The sequence below is a fragment of the Triturus cristatus genome, chromosome 1_1 (assembly GCF_964204655.1).
Source record: "Triturus cristatus chromosome 1_1, aTriCri1.1, whole genome shotgun sequence".
NCBI classification, from domain to species: Eukaryota; Metazoa; Chordata; class Amphibia; order Caudata; family Salamandridae; genus Triturus; species Triturus cristatus.
Window position 1 is genome coordinate 94,166,611 of NC_140579.1, and position 25,543 is coordinate 94,192,153.

General features: G+C 44.3%; 1 protein-coding gene across 1 annotated transcript in view; it reads left to right on the top strand.

Moving 5' to 3' along the window:
• Positions 1-25,543, top strand: part of LOC146869596 (solute carrier family 60 member 1-like) — a 214,227-nt gene that overhangs the window by 88,922 nt on the left and 99,762 nt on the right. The gene's annotated exons all lie outside the window — the stretch shown is intronic.

The window sequence follows — 25,543 nt, forward strand, 5'->3', positions numbered from 1 at the left end:
GCATGTGCTTCAAAACAACAAGCCATTCCAAGAGTCTCTGGGGTTAAACTTCCAACTGCAATTGACTTAATGCTCCAGAAAGCAATTGGCGTGGTCACCTCGGAAATTGAATCAACTGAGCGTCGCCTTTCATTAACACCTGACCTTCCAGTTCTGGGGTCGCCTGTCCACCATACTGCTCAAGATTTGAATGACACATACATTAGCAAGGCTTGTTCTCCATTGATTGTAACTATACAAGACCCAATAATTTCACCCATGGTTAGTGAAGGCTCTATATCTATACCATCGAAAACCAAAGGAAAAAGGAAAGCTACTAATGTTGGTAAAAAGCCTAGGAAGACCAAGGGGAGTCCCTGCAAGGAAACTACATGTTCTACCACTCAAATTTCTGCCACTACCACCCCATCACCACTCTCTCAGGATATACCATACCCTGCTTGGGTGCATTTAGTGGTGACTAACATTATTGATCAATGTAGGACTATTATAAAGGAAGTGATGACCCCTATCTTAAAATTAGTTCAAAGTCTTTCGAAAGCACATATTGACCCTCCCTGTAATCCCAAGCCAAGTACATCTATTGCGCAAAACACCGGTCCACCTACACCCCAGCCTCTACCACTAGCCCCAGTGGTTGTTCAACGTAAGACTGGGCAATTAAAGGCAACCCAACTCCGCTCATTAACAGAGGGACCCCTCACAATTACTGGTATTAGAAAATCTCCTTCCCATGTTCGTCACGTACAAGACTTGCGCCTCAATAACCAAAACCTTCCAATACAGACTACTAGTACCAATGAGCCCCTAGCCACTCCTACTATAATTCGCAAAACATTTCTGGAAAACAAGACTGCAACCATTGCTACTAACCCTCCAACGATCAATCTTCCTCCAGCTGCATCTCCCTATGTGACCATACTGACTGGTGTCCCCGAACTAAGAGAAGGTACCAAAGAAAACCACCTTGATTTGCGTAATAAAGTCCTTTTCTGGTTGGCAAGATACAAACAGTTTCCCTACGAGATGGCTAATGAAATTTTGATGGTGAGAAGGGTTGCATGGATAGGACCAACGGGAAAAAACCTCAGGGGGGATTGCGTGGTCATTAATTTTAGATGTCCGCAGACTAATCAAATGATTCTTGACCATCCAACACTATCCTTTGGACACCATACTTCAATTAATGCATCCCCCCTTGAATCTTTCTATCCTCAGGCTCCCAGGATTTCAGCCCCCTATCGAATCGACTCTATTTTTTCAGATATCGGGTTACCCCAAAATGTACCACATAGTACTAACTTGAATAATCAACATTTTGGAGTTCCCGTATACAATCGATTTGCTCCGTTAGAGGACGTCGATTGACTGGAAGATTCAACCGACACTGATCCAATAAATAGGGGTTCCCTCAGCCCCTCTACAAGCGACATCAATGCTTATCCCACCCCTCAAAATAATATTGCTCCCACTGAATCCATCCCCCTTAGACCCACATTAAGTGAGGTAACAACCCATTCCTCTCTTTCCTCGCCTATTGTCTCACGACCTGAAAGAAAGAATCTCCACTTAAATAACCAATTAAAAGTACTATCTTGGAACGTCGCGGGCATTGTAAATAAACTTCTCTGCCCCGACTGGAACTTTTTTATTAACCAGCACGACGTTTGTCTGCTGCAGGAGACCTGGGCAAAAGAAGAATTTATAAAAAAGGGCTTTTTTACAGCTAATATTTTAGCACTTTCGGGTCCTAGAGGAAGACCATCTGGTGGGTTGTCTATTTTTATAGGGTCACATCTGGGTTGTGTAACTTCTGAAATTGCCATGCAATCACTTGATCTTCAATGTCTACAGCTTATGTTTCCCTCAGGTTCTGCCATTATTTTGGTTAATGTTTACTCCCGCCCTACTAAGTCAGGCAGTGAATCGCCTACACTAGACTTGTTGGACAAACTTATCCAATCAGTAAAAGATAAGGGCACTTTGATTGTTGCTGGCGATTTCAATTGTCAATTTGAGCCCCTACCGGGGCTCATTGACCCAATTACTAGGGAGGAAGATGAACAATGGTCCATACCGGCCCTTCAAATTCCACCTGTCAAGGCTTGGACATCACTAGCCCTGCAAATTAACTCCCTAACATTATCTAACTCACTTAGAGCCTGCAATGGGCGCTCTTTGTCGGATCTTGAGGGTAAACATACTTTTAATCGCCCTGGCCAGACTTCGCGTATTGATTATATTATGGTTGAGGCCAAAATTTGGACGAGGGTTATGGATTTTATGATCCACCCTCGCCATGATAGTGACCACAATGCGCTGACCCTCGATCTGACTGTAGTGATGGAAAATAGTCCCACGCAAAATAGTGGTAGGCCTCGACCCTTACAACTCTCTGGCGACAGAAGACGGCTTAAGTGGACGTTGATTCTTAAATCCCCTGACAAAATCAGCCTTATCTACTCGGCCACATGTAATGCCCTTGCACAAATGTGTCAAACCTTAGACCAGGACAGTGATACCAGGAAAAACCACGTGTCCGAAATCCATACCGGGCTAGTTAACATACTGGGAAATTACTTAAACCCCTTGACTTCTAGAAAAAAGAAAACCGCGATGGCACTCTCCTGGTTTAACTATGAATGCAGAAAGGCAAAATTAGCCCTATTGGCCACACTAAAATCTGGCGATAGGAAAGCGGTCGCTATGAGTAGAATTAAATACAAGCAGGCTGTAAAAGTGGCTAAGCAGAATTGGGAATACGATAAATGGGAGGACATTAAAAGAGCTCTTATCAAAAAGGACATGAGAGAATTTTGGGCAATTGTCAGATCAGAATCAAAGGAAGGCTGTATAGCCGATGATCCTAATATTGCATCGAGTCAATGGGTTGATCACTTTCAGAGTTTGTATGCTCCCTTGGCCCCCACTACTGAGGCTCCATCCCCCCCTGATGCGATTAACGAAGTCATTGATAGTATATCTCCCAGGGAGGTAGAAAAGGCTGTAAACAGACTTCCAGTAGGAAAGGCACCAGGCCTTGACAAGATTCCAGGGGACCTATACAAGCATAAACCCGAGGTGTGGATACCATATCTTTGTTTACTTTACAACGCCATTCTCCATGGTGCCCCCATTCCGAATACCTGGGCAGGTGCCGAGATAGTCCCGGTTTTCAAGAAGGGCTCCCCTCTCTTGCCTAGTAACTACCGCCCGATTAGCCTAATCGACGTCAGCCAGAAGCTCTTTGCACGTATTATTCTAGATCGAGTGCAAGCCTGGATGGATGAAAAACGAATACTAACTCCTTACCAGACTGGCTTTAGAGAGAAGACATCCACGGTGGACCAACTTTTCCGATTACAACTTCTTTATTGGAAAACCGTGAGGGTGGCAGCCTCTACCTTATCTTCGTCGATCTCAAAGCAGCTTTTGACTTAGTCCCTCGTCAAACTTTGTGGGCGGTCCTGGCTGAGATGGGGATGCCTGCCTGCCTTTTGGGGATTATAAAACGGCTCCATAATGACAGTTTCGCCCAAGTCAGGTGCGGCAAGTGGGGCAATTTGACCCCAAAGTTCCCTGTTAACCGTGGAGTAAGACAGGGATGCGTCCTGGCCCCAACCCTATTTTCTCTTTATACTAATGCATTAGTGTCCCACCTGAGGGGAGTCAAGGACATCGATGCCCCCAAACTTAACAACGAGCAGGTGGTCGCACTAATGTTTGCTGATGATACCCTTCTGGTGTCTAAATCCCCCATGGGGATTCAACGTGCCCTCGATAGTTTCTTTGAATTTTGTTCCCAGAGAGGCCTTGAGGTCAATTCCTCAAAAACAAAATTTATGATATGCAACCCGCCCAAAAATAATGGTCCTAACCCTTCTCTCAATGGTGTTACACTGGATAGGGTTTCAGTCTTTGAATATCTCGGTGTCACACTTTCGGATAGGATGGAATGGGGTCCACGGCTAGCAAAAGCTAAATTACGACTCACGCAGACTTGCGGTGGGATCCTTAAAATATATAGAGCTTCCATCTCGAAACCGATAGCACCCACCATTGAGATATATAAAGTACAAGCACGGGCTGCATCTCTCTATGGGGTTGAACTATGGGGGCACTGTTTAACCGGAGACATTGGCAGATCGGAGAACTCGTTCCTAAGGTCGTTATTGTCCCTACCACCCAGCACTCCCCTTATCCCACTTAGAATGGACCTGGGAGTAAGGTCTATCCAAGACGAAATTGCTTTAAGGCCACTATTGTATTGGCGCAGGCTGTGGGCAACACCAGAGTAAGTGGATTATCAAAACGATTTAAAATCGTTAATGACCCCCCGTGGTATAGATAATATACCGTGGCTTCTTTATATTAAAAGGGAGCTTATTAGATTAGGGTTTCCTGCTCTATGGCATCATCCTGAAATAATCGCCCCTATACTCTCTAGAGCTGAATTGGCAAATGCATTTTGGTTAAATAACAAAAATATGATGCTAACCAATAATAAATTAGGCTCATTGACCATGGACTTCTTTAATATCAAAGAAGATTTCAAAATAGAGCCAGTTTTAGACCTGATGGAGCCTAATGCCTCTAGAAAATTATATATGCAATTCAGGTATGGAACATTGCCCTTGAGAGCCTTCACAGGAAAGTGGTTGATAAATAATCTTCCTGACTGCCCAACCTGTGGAGCTTCTAGTAAAACTGATCTACACGTCCTCTTTTTTTGCCCCACATATAAACCTATCAGAAAACGTTGGCTTCTTCAACTCTGTAGGAATTTGGGGACCACACATTGTAAAGTTGCCTACAGAATCTTGAAGACAGACACAGCATTACCTATAGTCTTTTCGCTATCACGTTTCTGGTATGCTGTGTGGCGAAGGAGAAGTTCCCTTTTATTGTCGAATTCCCCGGTATAATGTATTGTTTTTATGATATTTTAATCTTTTATCCACTGTTTTAATGAATTAACTGGCAATTAATCTAATCTTTATTGTACTTACTTTTTATGAACTGTAATATTCCCTTGCTTCTCTTATAATTGTATGTCTTTGTGGATTGCTTATCTTTTATGGTCTATGACCGAAATAAAGATTATTTTGATTGATTGATTGATTGATTGAAGTTCAAACGGAAAGACTCATCATGTTCGAAGAGCCTCCTATACGGAAAGATGGACTATGCAACAATGCCATGGAACTCGTTCCCTTTGAACACGAAGTGCAACTTCAAAATCAAACTCAAAACAACACATAAGTTTCTATAAGACCAAATACTGATGTTTATGTCAACATGCCTCGACAAGAGCAAACTACGATTCCAACAAATCCTGATGCATTTCCAACAATTGATCGTACTGCTTCTGGCTACTTCATAAACTTTGATACATTTTCTTTGGATCCAAGTGAGCCTGAAACAACGCCAGTCCAAAAATAACGCAAGCCGCAAGTTAAAGACTTTCTGAACTTTCTTAGAAAGACTCACCTGGTATCACCGTGGGTAGAACTATGGATAGTTACTGGGGTGCTTTTATTTATTTTCTGGCTTGGCTTAGTAATAGTTTTTAAAATGCTTATTAGTGGACAATACATTCGGCAAAGCTCTGCAGCCCAAAAGGGGAGTATAATTTTAAAACCACTCAATCAATCATCTTGAGAACAAAGAGATTTGTCGTTCATGAACATTACAGCAGTTCCTGTACGTGATGGTATAGTTTGGGACAAGGTTGATTTCGATATATTTGGCCCGACGGAAATTTTAAAAATTCCACATTTATTTAAAATATCATTGAATGATATCATTAACTCAAGTACATTTTCAGATGATTGCGATTTTGAAACTGTAAATAATATGTTATCTGATTTAGAAAAATCTTCTGCATTTTCTAATAGTGAAACATTGGAGAGCTCAGTAGATTATGAATCAGTGTATTGTTATCATCATTATGGTAATAATTTTTTGCATAAATCTGCAAATCCTAGAAATGTGTTCACCTACCATCAGTGGGAACATTGTCCAACACCATCAAAAGCCAGTTCAAAAACCATTGCACAAAAATGTCCATATTTTTTCAGGGTTTAATATGTCTGACCAGCCTCATATTTATATAAGGTTACACCAACATCAGCACAGAAAAAATATGTTAACAAACACCAAACATATTTTCTCAGCATCCTTAATTGCCCATTTGTCTGAACAAGGTTACGACTTATGGAAAGACATCATAGACCTAAAATCGGTCTGGGTTACTAGAGAATGGCAAGTTCAGGGAACAGAAGCTTTATTTAGAGCATGCCTTATCCCTCAACAAATCATGTTTTTGAATGAGACAGTGCAACAGACATCTTGCCTTGGACTAGCCAGGAACAAAGACTTGAACACACCTTGGCTGCCAACAGCATCATCAACCGAGGGTAATGAAACATTACAGAAAGGAGTTATATTAAATTACATCATACAATACAACAGATCAGATCCAGATTCGAAGAAATGGTTGATTTGGCCCACAGACACCAATGGTTGTCAGGAAAGATTCATGGGTAAAACCAAAGGGTTTAGTAGCCATAGGCCAGATCCGCGCTACGTACAGAGACAACATCCAGGAGCTGTGACATCCTACAGTGTTGGGAAGTTGTGCCTTAATTGGCTAGAAACCTCAACACTCACAGAAGTGAAACAACACTTATCCTTACTCATACTGGACATGGATCTTAGGGATTTTTTACTAGGTCCCAGGAAACCACGTCGGAAACGTTTCATATATGCTGGCATTTACGCTGCCTACAATGAAATTTGGAAAATATCACAACAAGAGGCCGCAGAAAGAATACGAGAAATAGACCGTATTAACTTAGAGAAATCTCTTGCAGTGGTAGACAATGGGTTAACAACATTGACCTCCAGGATATATTCCTTAGGCAACATTTTATCTTCTGCGATAGACATACTGGAACAAGATTTGGCCATATTATAACACGGGCAATCTCAATTACGTTCTATTATATCATTAAGCTGGACACTGCAATCTTTGCGTGCAGGCTATGTGCCTTGGCGTTTCATCAACAGTACGTCTCTGTTTTCTGAATACAATCTAACAGATAAACAGATAGAAATGGCACAAAAGGGAGCTAAATATACAATGCTGCGTAGTCAAAAAACTGGCTAGATTACCGTTCACAGTGACAGAATCACTGCACACAGAATGGCTAATCCATGGCCACATAACTCTACCGGTCACTAAGTTTCAGTTTCAGTTTTACCTTGAACAAAAGCAGGCAGGCAAATATGAAAAAATGGGTAAGGAATACATTGAGGAAACTTGGGAATTACCATACAGATTTCGATGCCGGAGTGGGGATCGTGAAGTGTTTCTCAGTCGTACAAACTGTAGGAGCGCTTTAAGTGGATTGCTCATATGTCTGGACATTCTACTGCACGGGGCTTGTAATGGTTCAGTGGCGCACCTGTCCCTTCATCTGAGAGGTGCCTTAGCTGCCGTGATTACTCCAGCATTTGGGAGACTTTCAAATGGGAGTTACTTGATGTTGAACAGTCAAGGCTGCTGTTGAATGCTCCCGGGCATCGCATATCTGGTAACTGTGAGCTCCAGGGTTACTTGTGGTATGCATGTATTGTTTCCACCGACACATACAGTCAGAGAGGCGCCATTATGGCCTTTACTGAATGTTTCTTTAATACGGTTTGATACTCTAAGCAGAATGAAAGCCATGCTTTTACAGAAGTCTGTGCCCTTAACCTCCGCTCGAGAGACTTTTGAACTCGAGATCGCAAGGTCTTCAGCTGAGATACAGGCGTTTATTAATACAAACTGCCCTTTCCATTACATTGGAATGGTAAATCGTATCTTTAACATGTCTGATACGACTGGCATTGTCCACCTATTGAAGACCATAGGTTCTGTACTTCTAAGCACCTTTCAGACGGTACTTGGAGTTATACCAAACGTCATACACTCCGTATTCGGAAGCATCTTTGGAGGTGTTCTGCTGATCCTGTTTCTAATAGCAGGTATCCTGATTGTCTTTTATCTGCTACACAATGGACGTCCCAGTCACCAAGGATATGGAAATAGCGCTCCTGGAACGGAAATACCGTGACCGAATGGTACAATACCTGGGCACGCATCACCTGAGAGAACTAAGTGCATCTTGGTTCCTGTTATTTCGACCAGTCTGGATGGACTGCATCATACTCGTCCTCCGATGCGTGTTTTGCAGAGAAGAATGCATGTTAGACCTTTGATTGACACTCCCATCATGTGCGTAACTGGACGTGAATGCTCTACTGGACCCAATAACAGCCCATGTTCTGCAGTGTCCTCAGTGCATTCCAATGTTGTTGGCGGCATTCCTTGAGCCACCATAGGTTGTAACTGCACCTGTTGGTATGGACATTGGCTCCTCCACTGACACCCAGGCTTTGGACGGCGCACAGGCTGCCCCAGCACCTGCTGTGGACAGTGTGGAACATCATCTGTGCTCAATTGATGTGCTTTGTGAGGTGCTACAGGGGCCGTCTACTGCGGAAGCAAGCAACAAAAATGTTGCGTCTACCAGCCATGACACATACAAATTTGACTCATTTTGGCTCATCGTGTGCTGGGAAAAAAATCTCTCTTTTAAAACAAGCTCAATTTGGAACTCAGATACAAAATTGACATTGACATTCCTCTCGTTTATTTGGGCATTAATGGCTTTCTAATTCTTAAAGATTTTTTAGAAGTTTTTAAAAGTTTTTAACATTTTAACAAAACGAATGTTTTATGAACTTTGAGCATACCTATATCTAGTTAGACTAGTAGTACGCTATAGGTTACATATGTCGTCCAGTTGGAAGAGGAGTGGGTGTTATATTCCATATAGGTACCTTACATAGGCGTAGGTAAACATCACAAACTTTCACCTATATTCTTCCCTACATTACATACATAACGGTTCTTAGGCACTGACCTTTGACCTAGATATGACACTGCATTCAGAACGTGGGGTTTTCTCTGGTTCAATACTCATACATTATGCATGAGGCTTCTTGGAAGCACAGCAGGACTCACAGCAGGATGAATATCTCGTGTATAATATCTATGTTAAAGTTCAAGCCCGACGTCATCCTTTAGGCCAACACAGTAACACAGCAAGGTAGGACCCCTAGGGAGATCTATGGGTATATATACATCATGTCTTGCTTAGACAGACAGAGGAGACCGTGGCTTCCCGGCTGATACACTGACCAGAGACGCTTAGGTTCCTGCATGCAGACGCTCCAGCTAGCAGTGGTCTAACATCCCTCGTGGGGTGTCCAACTCGAGACCAGGATGAGGTCCCATATTCTCTTATTTCAGGTAAATGGGGTTGACTAGACCTTAGAGGGATTCTTGGCATAACACCTACACAGATGCTAGGTACATTTAGGTACATCTAGTTAGGGAGACATCGTAGGAGTATGCACTTATAATCATGTACTCTATGTACTTGTATATTTTCATGATTACTGCAAGATGGTAGAACTATACCATTCCTATACTTTTGTAGTATTGCTAACCATATATCTCTGCTACTGTCTAATGGTTGTTGCAGCTCATATATATATCAACACTAGAATAAGAACTGTTCAATAAATACTTATTGAAACACCCAGACTGTTTATTCTGTGTATCTCTGAGACTAACTAAGTGAGCATGAGTGACTGAGCAAAAAGTAGTGCATTGTTTCCACAATCCTGAGGGATCAGGGTTGTCATGTTCTGAGGTTGCCAGAAACTATTCTTTCCCCGATAAGAGGAGATTCTAGTAGCACTGTGAGCTAGCTAATGCAAACAGGCTAACATATCTGTTGGCGGTACTCGGAACCAGTCTGCCACCAAACCCACAGTTTATGTTATCCGGAATGCGCAGATCCTGTATAGGATATATAGGAACTACACAACAGTTTCTCCTAGCACATTTGAGGGTATTGTGGTAAGTCTATAATTCTTGTTTATAGAACTGTTTATCACTACTTTCTTTAGACAATATCTACTTGTGTTCTAGTGCTTTACATTTCCTTTTTTAGTAAATTAAGTGCTGGTTAATACCACTTTTCTGGAGGTATTTTCCTGTTAGGTTTGTTTCTCAGCCTGAGGGCACACAGGTCAGGTGTATTGATGATTTCAGAGTGTAAAGGTTCGGCCTCTGCCTGCATGGAAGGTGTCCTTAGAATGTTTTGACCATATAGGGGGAAATGAGAGTCAGGGCTAGTGTCAGTTATCGTTTATTATGTAGGCTCGATTGTAGAGGAGGAAAATGTTTCCTAAATTCTTTGAGATAGCTAAGAATATTCAATAGTTTATCTAACTTTTACAGGAAAATATTACATGTGCCCCCAGATGTTAAAAACGTATTGTTGTCAACGTATGATGTAATAGAAACAATTGCACAATAAAATTAAATACTTTGTAATTCAATCAATCAAAATATCTTAATTCGGTGTTCCATTGAAAACCATAAAAGTACATATTGATAAAAGTACATACAATTATTATCTTACATTAAAATTGATACAAATATAATACTTTAAGAACGAAACCACGTGTCTCAAAAGCTCTCCCCGGTGGCTAATCAGAGTTGACTTGAGTTTTGTAACTCAGGCAATTAAATCTGTTAATAGAAGTCTGCATGTAAACCGCCCCGTCAATAATTGACTTACCTGTTGTTGCTCTTGATTAATCCAGGCGTTTCATAACTAGAAGTTTGATGGTGCAGCTGCGAAGGTTAAAAAGATAAAAACATTTTTTTTAAAAACAATTCATCCTTTGTCATTCTTGCAGGATTGCCTTTCTAAGTTAAAAATCCCTACCAGCAATCACAACCTCAACCTTTGTAATTAAAATCGCACTAGTTACAGTAATAAAAGAGCAATACATGAAAAGGAAACAATAGTCAATAGTCATTATTAGGTGGGGATCAGACTCTATTCCCTCTTTCGCTGCGGGTTAAGCTGTCAGATGCCCATACATTCTGTATGATCGGCCGGGCAGTAATATCAACTACTCAGCAGTGATCTGGACCTACCCTTTTCAGCATGCCTCTATTGGATCTCACAGATGTTTGACCATGTGGACTAGATATACAACACTACTGCAAATTGTGTTGTTGTTTGATCTCTCCTATAACATAGTGTGAGTATATCAGTAGGTTTTTAAATATTGGCAGTAACCTCCTTTTTTGCCTTATCCCACTTGGCCCTGTGGACTTTCATTGGGATTGATCCCAACATCAACTTCAAGTAAAGAGTATGTAATGGTTCAGGCTGATTCTACAACACAAAGAAAAATGTCCCTTCAGTAGTATGATTTAAGGAGGCTCCTCATCTAGCTTATAAGGAAAAAACAAATGGCAGTACGGCTGCTTCCGTCCTACTAAACTAGAGCTTAATTTCAGCCGGATCTTCCCGGTGCTAAGCACCGGCACTTAATTAGTTTCCGGTGCTCGGCACCGGCACCTAATTGTCAACACCATACTTAGAACAGTCCACCACATGGTGGTGCTGCTCATCTAATTTAGAGATGAGCAGAACAACGGTAGTTTAGGAATACAATATACATAAAAATTGCTAATTCCTGCCTCCCCATCCATTCCTTTAGCTGTGGGGACCTGAAATAATCTGAACTGTCACATTTGCATGCGAGAAAGATGGTTAGTAGCTGTTTTGGCAGCAATGACAAGGGTGATGGGTGGTGCATACTGCAGTGGCCTTCTGGTCAGAGCCCTGGCACTTAATATTTTACAAATTAAGCACTGTGAAGGCCATAGAACCATTTCTCAGAGTCCATCAGCAAGAGAAACATACTTCACTGTTCCTGCAGAGTCGGCCTCCTCGCTGGTAAAGTCGACATTTCAGTCCTGTTTAACAAATCTCCACAACCATCATCAGTACGAGGTGTTGGCCATAGATTTCCTCTATTGCTTATGCTGCTAAAGATAAAGAAGAAATGATGTAAAACCTATCTAACCTGCCCCATGTTGGAACCAGTGCTTTCTGGTTGGCTGAAGAGATGCCCCCAGCCAAGCAGAACATATAGCTCCCGTCAAGGGCAGAAATGACACTTGTCGGGCTCCCTGTGCTCACCCTTGGGTAGCTTAGCACTGAGCAGTGAGGCTTTCCTCAAAGGCAATGTGTAAAGCAAAGGCACAGCAGTCACTCGGGATAAATACACGGATAAATACACAGGGCGCCACAAAAGAGACTTCACACAGGATGTATGTAAATAACGTTTATATTCAACAAACATTCAATCATTATAACATGAACATCATACACTTTCGGGCATAAAACACGTTTGGAAATATTACTAGCAGTGCTAGGGCCACACGTATTGTTATGATATCAATAGTATGTACACTGTGGACAATCCCTAATCTAAACTCCCCCCCCCTACCGAGAGAGAGAGCACCCTTATGCAGCGAGACACGCTGTCCACCCCAGGTCCACCCAAGCAATCCTGATAATACCGTCCCGCACAAAGATATGTACATACATGAAACAAGAACAGTTTTTAGCAGCACCACAGGCAGGAGCCACGCAGGTAAACCCAATGCAAAATGTGTTGTGATTTTGGCTTAAAATCAACATGTATAGCGGTACTGTCTACCAGTGTCGTGAATCACAGCTATCCACTATCACTCCCACTCACATAGTCACTCTGCACCACTACAAGATGCAACAGCTACCAGCCCAGTCCGTACATAACACTTTCGCACACATAAGCTCTCAGCACCCTAATGCCGTGCTACTGGTACCCAGCAGGTCAATGGATAACACCCTGCATACTCCGTGGTCCCAGCCTCCCTCGACCCTCTGCTTCACCCCGATTGTCATATACCCACATATGGAAGATAACCAGCCCTGCCTCCCACAGGCTCGGCCGCACACGGGCGAAGTCAGACTTAGTCTGCCTTGGGAAGCAGGTGGGGATATGTAGCAAGTTTTAATTAGGAGGTAGATGTAAACAAGGGGAGTTTAGGAGCCACTCTGGAAGTTCACCCACAGATCTCAAAATACAGAGGAGTCAAGCATTCTTTTGACCCACTTCCAAACTGTCTTGAACACGTTTCTTCAACCCAGTCAATCTCTCTTGCTACTACCTGGTGCCAAGAGGTCTTTTGGAGAGGACAGTTGATCTGCTGTAATGAGGGCCAGAAAGAGAATAACCGATGAATGGGGAGTAAGACAGGGGAGCCTCTAATTGGTAGGACGTACCCGACCAGTACACGTGGATCAGGGTCGTGCCCAGGCAATCTGAGCACAGTGCATGGTTCACGTTAGTATGAGTCCCACCAGACACTTCAGGCCTCCAAAACAAAGACTTGCAAATTTCCGTGCCTCCTTGGAAAGGAAGCACAATGACTGGTCTACACTGAGATGGGTTGCACCAGGCAATTCCGGTTACTTATAATGAAGGGATGCAATTCTGTATCCCTCCAGAAATGAGGCACTACGTCCAGTGCATGATAATACAGGTTGCACCAGACCAGTCCAGTCACACAAATGGAGATGCAATTTCAGTAGAGCCACATGAGGCAGAATGAGGCTCTTCTATGGGTACACCTCAACCTCCAAGGGTCGCACCCTGTGAATCGAACACAGAACGCAATAATCATAAAGTAGGCGTGACGCACGAGAGCGATGTGGCACGATCGACAAAACGGGCCACATGGGTCCTGCAACTGCTGAATCCATTCACCGCCAACTAGACGCTTATGAGTGTCAGGGTCCCTGCAGTGTGGGAGCCACTTGCCTTAGATATGGGCACGATTTTAGGGGCTCCACACTAGGCAATCCGGTCTCCAGCAACATGTACTAATTCCATGCTCACACCATGCTACCAGTTGGGATTAGTAGCAGAGGTGGGCACTTGGGATGGCACCATTCTCCAGATGTCATGGTAGATGGTGTAGTTCCTTCGTGGGAGATCTTTGATGTCCCTAAGATCTCTGTGAGAACAGGAGGCCCATGGTAAGGTTCTTGGAGAGCACACTTGAGGGTGGCACACTTCAGCAGGTCCTCGGCCCAGGCCAGCCACTATTTGGACAGTTATCCTCCATGTGCACAACAGAGTCATCTGCGAATGTGCACCACGCAGTCTGGGTTCTCCGATCCTACATCCCCACAAACGTATCTCACCCTTTGCTGAATGATGGCACCTGTAGTCATACTTTTCTGTGTCTTTGAGGTTTGTGGTGGTTTAAGAGATTTTTATTTTGAACCAGATGTCTGCACTAAATTGTAGGCCTGTCTGATATGGGGCAGTGGAATGCAGATATTGAGCTTTAGTCGGGTCATGATCTGGCCCCTAAAGGCTCAGTGTCACAACTTCTATCATCAGTCTATCCCATTTGGTCCTTAAATGGCAGAGGTCTGCCATTCCTCTGGGATGCCAATGGCTTTTGGCTGTCACTTGGGGAATGCACAGATGTGTTCCCCCCTACACCTAGTGCCCACTGGAACCAAGCACCCGAGAGCATAGAAATGTTCATATTCTAAAAGTGTCATTACCAATGGAAAGGGTTTGGCACTGCAAATCCATTACTATGACACATCATGAGGCTGCCCCACTGCAACCCACTATTGCAGTCAGAAGTAATGTCAACCACCTTCCCATGTTAACCTATGGGAAGAGCAGGCCTCATAGGTAGTGAGAACACACATAGGTATTCCTCACTACCTAGGCCCATGTGCGCTAGTGTGCACACTGACCTGCGATGGCAGGTGGAATACATAGCTCCAAGCACCAGGGGTGCAAGTTCACCCACCTGAGCCTGCACAGCAGATTGGACACGGGTTCAACTAACATGTGTGTCTGCGTGCACGCACACGCCTGCATTGGCAGGCGGCACATGAAATCACGGGCACCAGAGGAGTGGGTGCGCACTTACAGCGGCCCAAAATGGAAAGCTGCTCATAAGTTTACTTACGATAGATGCCAGTGCCCACCCACCATTCTGCAATGACAGATCAGTCCGTTTTTTCAGAACATTGAATTAGCTCCACTTCCCAGCATGGATAGGAATGGTGCATGCACTTTCACGTGACCAGGACAGACTGGGCACATGTCTCACCCCAGCCATACTACCTTGAATGTAACTGCACTGACACAGGCCTGCACCGGCAGGCCTGACCCAGAGGTTAGAACACCGGCAGGTATATGCTCACCAGCCCACAATGGCAGGCTCGACTGAGCCATAGGTTCCAGGGCGCCTCTGCCAGCCTACAACGGCAGGCAGGACACGTATTCAAAACAACACCCCGGTCTACATTGGCAGACCAGCCCAAGTTTAAGAATGTTGTATCAGCACCTCTTCCTAATCTATGTAGGAAGGCGCCTGCACTTCCACACTTCCTTGACAGTGAGGACGTGCCCCGGGTCCAGAGGCCACACAAGAGAACCGGCAACACCCCAGGAGGATCCCATGGGAAGAGCCAAACTCCAAAGCAGGGGAAGCTCCCTTTGGGGGGTTCCTCTCTACCTGGGCCGCAAACATCCATATGAATCTGCCCAGCCTTCGGTCTACTTCCACCACTGTGACCCGTCAGGGCTTTCCTGGGTGAGTGCCCTCATGGTATTGGACGACCCACTCAGGTTTGGCTGAGGCATAAGTGATACTAACCTTGGCGGGTGCGCAATTATGCCCCACAGGTTTACAATGACAGGCACAATACAGGGCTGGCAGGCTATCCAGTGGGTGGCACAATTAGTGCTACATCCCACTACTAGCTAGTGCCATCTCCGTCCTGGGTATGTGGTGTCCCGTTAACGGGGCGCCTGAAGGTATGGCACCTAACCCATCTTGTATGCACCCCTAGTCCTAATGTGGGCAAGATGGGCATGTGCACCTTCCCCCAGCAATACTGTGGGAGAGCACCCAGATTTCTAAGGTTAGGCAGAGAGAGTCGGCAAAGACTAGGAGGAAAAATAAAAATGTTTACGGGTAATTTCTCCTAAGAAGGCCATGTCCGACACCTTGTGTGAGGTCATTATATTGAATGAGCTCTGGTTCACCCCTGCTTCCCTGTCAAAAGGTATCCTTTACTGTGACCTTATGCAAATTTGGAAAGACCAAAATGTAGGGAGCATCAATGATAAATTTCTGACTCACAAACACTTTTTTAGCTTATAACCATACCTGGAGTGGAAACGCGCTGCCCAAGTGAAAAGTCTGTCTCTAAAGTTCAGAATCAGCAATTTGCGGCTAAACTCTTTCACTGCTAGAAGGGACAAAAATGCCCCTTACCTTCACTTTGCTTTTGTTGCCCACACTTTGAAGAACATGTGGATCATTTAATCTTTTTCTGTTCCAGTTACGCTCTACCCTGGAAAAAATGGATCATCCCTGTATGCAAGTTATTGGGTATTATCCATTCCTGAGAAGCATCTAGGATATTAAGACATAACACAAAGGAGTGCATTGTATTTGATGTTTCTAGATTCCTAATGTGGGCATGGAGAATAAGGTCAAATAAGTTATCCGTGTCAGTCTAAATGCATGATGCTTTGAACCCAATGTCTTTGGCCTAACATACAATTACAAGGTTTAAAACTGCTAGTTAAACTTTTCAACTAAATCATGCATGTATTGTTTTAAAACTGCTCACGTTTTTTTTATGAGTGGTACACACTTGTGGATTCCTGATCTGGTTCTGCAGAATCATTAATTGTACTATAACAATCAGAACAGGATTATTTTAATGTTTTATTCATTTATTTATGAATTTTTATGGGCGTATCACTCGAAAAACAAACTTCTGAACTTAAGTATCTTGTTAGAGAAACACACAATAGTCCCTGTGCCTACGTTCTTGTTTTTCTTAACATCTATTTAAGAATCTTAGCCGAGTTGAACAAGCTACAACAACGTATTGAGCATAATTATTTGAATTGTAGGAGCACATAACTGACCATGTTTGAGGTTTTTGTTCTGCTTTTTATTCGCTTTCGAATAGAAATTAACGGAATGCTTATCATCTCTGATATTCTGATCCTAGGCTCGCAATATAACATTACCGATCCTTCCAGTCTAATTATATTTTTACTCCACAAGATTCTCTGAGAGATCACTGGCATTTCCCCCCAGTCAATGTGTACTCTCTCGCATTTGTTGTTTGGCCGTTATGCACTTTATTATTACCTGGAGTCGTGTTTCTGTGTATTTACTTGTACAATAACGTCAGGCCTTCTTTTACATACATGTAAAAAGCAGCTTCAGGAGACCTTTTTAACAGTTTTAAAGTTGTTTATTTTGTTTTTATACTTTTGGTTTAATGGCCTTTTGGCCAAAATAAACCTTGAATTGATTGAATAAATAAATATGTCAATCCTAGAGAACAACCATCTTATGGACACCTCCCAATCCAGATTCTGCACCAACCACAGCACCGAAACCACTGTGATCACTGCCACCGACAATATCAGAACCCTCCGCCACAGGGGAGAAAAGGCAACCCTGATCCTCCTCAACCCCTCCGCAACGTATCCCACCACTCCCTGATCAAAAGACTACATCTCATCGGAATCCAAGGAGACATTCTCAAGTGGATCGCCTCCTTCCTCACCGGAAGAACCCAGAGAGTCGGCATACCACCGTTCACCTTGGAACCCAAGAACATCATTTGCAGCATTTCTCAAGGTTCGTCCCTCAGCCCCACTCTGTTCAACACCTCCATGACCCCCCTTGGCCAACATCGTCAGAGCCCATTGATTAAAAATCATATCCAACACAGACAACACCCAGCTCACACTTTCACTCTCAGAAGACCCTTCCACCATGTGAACCAACTTTTGCAGGTATACGCGGAGTGTCGCCGACTGGATGAAAAACAGCTGCCTTAAGAGCAACACAGAAAAAACTGTGCTGATATTTGGCAACAATATCTCAACTGGTATCATTCAGAGAGTCAATTAAACACGTATGTGCAACACATAATAAGGAAAGAAAACGGGAGACTCATGCCAAAATTGCAACTTACGGCACAAAACCGCTTGTGGTTCAATTAAATCACTCAGTCATTACCTGTCCAATCATTGTAAATCGTCCTTGCTGAACCACAAAGTCCTCTGTACATATTTCACATTTTGTCACCTTGCGCCTTTCGCTGATTTCACATTGTCACTTGCGTCGCCACTTTTATGTGTCACAAGCACATTTGAGCACCAAGTCCTATTCGGGCTGCCTATGCATTCTATGCCTACAGTGCTGCTACAACTGTACCGCTTTATTTATATTTACTTTAATTACATGATGCCATGTGCACATTTCAAAAACTTATCACGAGCCTCCCTGTTTCTTTCCTTGTAATGTGTTGCACATACTTGTTTAATTGACTCCCTGAATGATACCAGTTGAGATATTGTTGCCTCTTTTTGTGTACCTACCCAGATCTCAACCTGGTCTATGGGTTATACTCCTGTTGTTTTTACGATATTTGGCAACAACACCTCCCTCTGGAACCTCTCCTGGTGGCCCTCGGAACTAAGACCCTCACACACCAATACACCATGCTCATAACCTCAACATTATCCTGGACAGCAAATTCACTGTTAGACTTGGCATCTTTTGGCGTGTTTCCTCTGAGTTTTTGCTTTCTGACCTCCCGGTTTTGACTATGTTTTTGCTGGCTTAGTGTCTCTGCACACTTTTCTCACTGCTGATCAGTGATAAAGTGCAAGTGCTCTTGTAAACTGTGTTATAGATTGGTGTTTCCATGATTGGCATATTTGATTTACCTGTCAGTCCCTAGTAAAGTGCACTGAGCGTGCCAGGGCCTGTAAATCAAATACTGTTAGTGGGCTGCAGCAATGGATGGTGCCACCCATGCAAACGGCCTGTACATCTTACCCTGACCTGCCACTGCAGAGCCTGTGTGGAGTCTGGGACTGACATGTCGACTTGGCAAGTGTACTCACTTGCCAGGCCCTAACCTTCCCTTTTCTTACATGTCAGTCACCCCTAAGGTAGGCCCAAGGTACCTCTGTGGGCAGGATGCAGTGTATGTGAAAGGTAGGACATGCCCTGGTGTGTGTGGCATGTCCTGATAGTGAATTACTGCCAATTTTGTTTTTTACTATTGCAGGGCTACCTGTTCCCATAGGACAGAATGGGGAGATTGTTTATAATATCTTATAAACATAACTGGCCCTGGGAACTAGGTAGAAAAAAAAGTTTAGTATGCCTAAACTCAGAATCTAAAGATGCATCTTTTAATGAAGGTGATTTTTACATTCTGTGTTTGAAAATACCACTTTTAGCAAATAGGTATTTTCTTGATCAGCCATCCAGTAGGCCTCTACTGGGGTTGTGGATTGACTGTCTGGGGCCGTGGCTCTAGATAGTCTAGGCGGGTCAGGAAAGGGCTAAATAGACCTGGGCTGCATTTAGAGTAGGGGGAGATTTCCTTGATCTGCCTCTGCCTCTGCCTCTGACAATGCCGTCTTCACCTCCTGCCAGGAAGCCACACCAGAGAGGCAGTAGCGGCTCCTAGAGGGAGTGCTGCGGGGCGGTGGTGCGGGGCGGAGCGGGGCGGGGAGGGGCAGAGTGGGGGTAGTAAACTACGGCATATGGCGAAGCAGCGCGAGCAATGTAATTTGTTTTATCTATTTGTTTAGTTACTTAACCCTGTTCATCCATATGCCGTAGTTTACTACCCCCCCCCTGCCTCACCCCCGCCCCACCCCACCACCCTGCAGCACTCCCTCCAGGACAGGAACCGCTACTGCAGAGAGGGCAGAACTGGTTCTGGCTGGGCACAGACACTCACTGCCTGAGAGGACAAAGGATTTTGGGCTATAAAATGTGGGGCCCTAACCCCTGAACTTTAGAACTCTTTTGGACCAAGAAGACTGCCAAGAAGAAGAGATGGAGAAGCTGTGAGAAGGAACTACCACTTTTCTGTGTGCTTTGCTGTGTTGGCCTGCAGTGGCTGCTTCTGTCTTGGGCAGTGAAAGGACTGGACTGGACTTTCTGCGATCTATTCTTGTGAGTTTCTCTAAGGGCTTGAGGTAGAACTTGCCCCTTGTTCAAGAAGTCTCAGGAACAGCAAAGACTTCAAGTTCTTCTGCCCTCAGCACTGGGGACTGTGTGTTTTGTGCTGCAACAGAAGAAAAAGCAACCGGACGCCGTCTACGATGCCGCAGATGACTCCGTGTCCTGAAGGCACCTCAGAGGGCAACGGCAACACCGCACCACGACCCTGGTCTCACCGACGACGCCTGCTGATGCAGCCACCGAGCCGCTGCTCACGCCGCGACCTGTGGGCACCGCACTCCGCATCGCCTTGCTTCATGGCGCCGCCTTGGTATCCCCGACCACGCCACGCCATGCTGAAATCGATGCCGCTGCCTGCACTGTGGTTCAAGGGCTCGTAAAGTTACACGATGCACCACCCTCATCCCTCACTGCAGACTTGGCCTACCGATACCGGCGCCATTGACTCCAGTTCATCAGCCAATGACAGCGCTTCAGCAACGACCACGCTGCTGCTTGCACCGTGACCTGCGAGCACCGCGACAAGCGCTGCATCACTTTGCACTGCGACCGTGGTCTCACCAATGACCCCATCTGACACCGCCACAGAGCCGCTGCCGGCACCACGACCTGAGAGTATCACACGGTGCACCACTGCACTTCGCACCGCAGCACCCGACGTCTGCCGACACCAGCACTCCTGACTTCAACGGTGAGGAGTTCAATCTGCAATGCCTGTGACTTCAAGGGCCCGACGACTCCTACACCGACCTCCAGAACCGACACCTGTGGACGCCGTGCTTTCGGAAGCTCAACGGTAGATCGCCGACGCCCTGCATTTCCAAAGGTACTATTTTGCGGTTCTTCCCAACACCGTAGCTGGCCCGCGATCAGCCAGAACTGTTTGGATTTGTTTGTTCACAATGCTGTGATAGCCCCAGACAGAGCTATCAACTTCAAGGAACTGTATTTCAAGGTTATTTTGATAACTGAAGATTTCTAAGTAATGTATTGTGGATTTTTATCGTTTTTGGTCTTGTCTTGAGTATATAAAAATATTGGATATTTTTCTAAACTGGTGTGGTGTCCTTTTGTAGTGCTTACACTGTATTAATGTTGTTTATGTGCAAATGCTTTACACACTGCCTCTAAGATAAGCCTGACTGCTTGTGCCAACCTACCAAGGGGGTGAGTAGGGGTTATTTTAGGAGTGTAACTCCTTTATCCTGACTAGAAGGAAGGGTCCCTACTTGGACAAAGGTGCAAACCCATGTCAATTAGAGACCCCCATTTCTAACACTCACCATGAAAATCCAGATCAAGGCAGTCTCGTCCACCTGCTTTCCAACTCTGAATGTTCCAGAAAATCTTCAAATAGCTCCCCATCAACACCAGATGCACCTTCACTCAAGCCCTAGCCACCAGCCGCCTGGAATCATGCTCACCTTCTGAAGAGACTGCCTATCATACAGAAATCCATGCCAAACTCATCCTCGACCTCCTCTAATGGACCCACATCACCCTCCTCAAAAGAAACTCCACTGGCTCCCACACAGAATCTATATCAAATGAAAATGTTGATCCACACTTACAAAGCCTGACACAAACAAGGACCAGCCTACATCCACCACCGCCTGAACTTCCACCAACCTTCCAGCCACCTATGCACTGCCTCCCTCTCCCTCGCGCACAACCCCAGCATCTGCTGAAGCAACAATGGAAACGCTCCTTCTCCTACCTCACAGCTAAATCCTGGAATATCCTCTCTGTGCACCTCAGGACCCTTCTCCCCTAGAATTACAGTAGGCACTCAATACCTGGCTGTTCAACTGAACCCACCTGAAGCAGCAAGACCCTCAGCACCTGGATACCTCAAGGGTGATTAGTCACTCTTTATAAATATAGATTAATTGATTGGGCACAGAACCAGCAGCTAACTTACTTATCTTGACTTCCATAAGGCCAAAATGGCAAACATTCAATCAAAAATAACAAAAGCACCAAGTACTCTCAGGAGCATGGAGTTAATGCATCATCTGCAATAAGAAACAAAAGCAAACTATAGCTATAAAACAGCAATAGTAGCAAAGGGCACAGCCTGTTGCAAATAAAAAATCAGTAGAAATGAGAAGCCAGTACTTACACATCCTAATAGACTAAAGGTTTTCCAAGCAATGAAAGGCTCGCATTAGATTGCACTTTCTTTAAATACCTCTTGAAACTCTGTTACCTGAATAAGGTAAGTAACAACAAGCTAAACACCAACGCTAGACATCAGAACACTCACTGATGCCATCTTGGATTTATCAAAGAAAGTTATCTGATACCAAAATCTCACTACGATTAGTCCAAGCATCATTATCTATAAAAGGCTGTATCAACTGGTATTTTCAGTAATAAACGGTGGACAGATTACAAATAAAACAATCCAAGTGATAGGAACGTTTAGCTCAACCATACAAGCAACTATAAAAATCAAATGTAAATAGCAAATGACAACGGGGTTTTAAAATAAGAGTGGAAACTTTACCCGATTGATATTGTATAAGAAATGATGAGTTAAAATAATCAAGTGATTCAAATCAGAGATCAGCTGATAAATCTAGACATCGGGTCACACATTTCAGAAGCAAATTAAGTTAACAAACTATGTATGGAGAAGGGGAATTCTGTTGTTTGACCATTAATATTTGTACTTAACTTATTGTGACACGTTGATATTTGAATGTGTTCCTGACTTCTAATCTCATAAAGAGATTAGTAGAGTGTGTCTAGAAATAAATACATATATATTTGATATATATACCTGTGTGGTGTCCTTTCATTTGGTAATTCAAGAGATTATAAGGTAAAACAAGCTGCTTTACATTCCTCTGAGACTTAGCCTGAAGGCTTCTCTCCACAGCTACCACTAGGATAGCTTTCTTTAAAAGGTTGTCTTAAACCTATCTACCATAAGAGTCGAATTGGACTTGTGCAAGGTGGCCACTATAACTAGTGACCAGCATATGCCAGGCCAGCTTCTCACAAATAGCACTTGTATAGTGGGAGGGATTTGCTTGTTCCTGACGTTAGACACTGGGTTCACCTGTTTGAAGTCACTGCTGTTAATCAGCCACAGGCAGGGAGTTGCATAGAAGATTCTGAGCAGGTGATTCTCTATAATGGGTAGAACAACAAAGCATTACCCCCTGTTACTGCATGTCAAATTATGCATATTGTAAAATCGCTAGGGTATCCTGCTGTGAAGAAGGTGTGGGTGCCCAGCCCTATTTGTGGCAGGTTGGTAAATTGAAAAGCCAGTTCTTCAGCCTCTTGCAGTATTCAAGAAGATAGGAGGAGACTCTAATGTGGAGTGGGAGGCTGTTTAGGAGCAATTTCAGAGAATGCCCGTCTTCCTGATCTGCTTCTGTGTGTACGTGAAATTTGTGCACGTATGAGTCCTGTGGAGTGGAGGTGTATAGGTGGTTGGTGGGAGGAGATGCAACTCTCAATTAGGTGAGGCCTAAGTTGTGTAGTGCCCTGACTGTGTGTGTTTGAGGAGTTTGTATTGAGTGTGTTTGTGTATCGAGAGCCAGTGGAGTCTCCTGAGGTGTGGTGTGATGTGAGTTCTGTGTGGGAGGTTGAGGATGATTCTGACTGCCAAGTTCTGGATGGTTTTTAGTCCTCTAGTGAGTTGCTTGGTGATTCCAGCGTAGAGTGTGTTCCCATAGTCGAATTTGCTAGTGACTAGGGCCTGAATGAAAGGATTTCTAGTGGTGCTTGGGAGCCATTTCAAGGTATTCCTCAGCATCTTCAGGGTCTGGAAGAAGGATGCAGTGATGGTGTTGACATGTACGGATGATTATTCTGAGGTTCCTGGGATGAATTCTAGGTCTGGGTCCAAGTTCAGCCAGCCACCAGTTGGAGTTCTATTGTATGGTGTTCTTGCTGAAGATAATTACTTCTGTCTTGTCGGTGATGAGCTTGATTCAGTTGACTTGCATCAAGTTTGCGACTTTGCTCTTGCAGGAGATTAACTTGTTTCTTGTGTTCTTCAAGAGGGAAAGTATGAGTTGTGTGTTGTTGACGTAAAAAAGGATGTTGTTGTCATGTGCACGAATTACATTGGCCAAAGGTATCATGTATGCGTTCAAGAGGGTGGGGCAGAGCAATGAGCCTTAAGGCAAATGCGTTTGTGGGTTTCAGGGAGGCAAGGTGCCAGGCTAAGAGCTTGCATGCTATCTGTTAATAGGGAGCAGATCCAGCAGAGAGCGGGTCCTTGTATGCCAATCTTGTGTATGCGCCTGATGAGGATTGGGTGTGAGACACTGTCAAATGCTGCATAGAGGGTCCAGGAAAAGGAGAGTTGCCATTTGTCTTTCGTGGCAATGAGTGTTGCTTCTGTGCAATGGTTGACCCTAAATCTGGACTGCGTGGTGTCGAGGAACTGGTGATTGCTGTGGGAAGTCAGTGAGTCGTCAGTTGATTTGTTTCTCTAAGACCTTTGACAGTTATGGTATTAGGGTGATGGATCGATAGCTGGGTCAGCAGATGGATTCTTGAGCAGGGGCATGATGGTGACGTTTCCAGATTTCGGTGAATATGGCAATTCGAGTCGATGGAGGCATTGAGGATGGGTGTTAGTACTTAGGAATCCTTATGTGAAGGTGTGGTGGGAGCAAGGGTCAGATGGAGCCTCCAGTGGATGGTCTTCATGATAGCAGCAACTTTGAGGGTGGTGACGGCAGACCATGAGGTCAGGATTTGTTCATTGACCGTGATGGGAAATTGAGTTATGATGGTGTCGGTTTGGTTCCAAGTTGTTGTATATGGAGTTGATTTTGTTAGATAGATGCATTTGTCAGTTATTGTTCAAGAGTTTGTTGCAGGGGTGATGTTGTAAGAGGTGGCAGGAGGCAAGGTGAAATCGCTGATGTATGATGTCAAATATTTACTTGCTGTTCCTAATGCAGGTGTCAATGAGATCTGCAAGAGATGTGCACTTGGTGTTCCACATATGCAGGTGGTAACATCCTAGGGCTGAAGATGTCTATATCTGCTGTGTCTTGACTTGTTCTCCATTTGCACGCCAGTTACTTGCAGTGGGGCAGCGGGCCCACAGGGTAGTCATAAATAAAGCCTCTAATATTGTGGACCAAACCCAAGGGGACTATTCATTACAGCTTCAGACAGGAAAAAGTAGAAGCCACTAGAGGAGTTAGAGCTTTGCTTTTGGTTCCCTGAGCAAAAAACCTCATGAATTATAACAAAACCCCCTCCCACAAGGCACAGACTGCACAAACAAATCATTAGAATTCATATGTGGAAACACACACAATACCCCCATAAAATCAGAGATCGCAAAGTCAAACACAACAGCTGGCAAAGAGTGATGGTGACATGCCAAAATGACTGAAACCACCAAAAACAAAACCAATACGGATTGGTTTGTGGAAAGATCAAATAAGTCTATCAACCCCATTGTCGACTAGGAGGCTTTTGTCCTTGCAGGCTCACCCCCACCGCAGAATGCAGGGCTAGCGG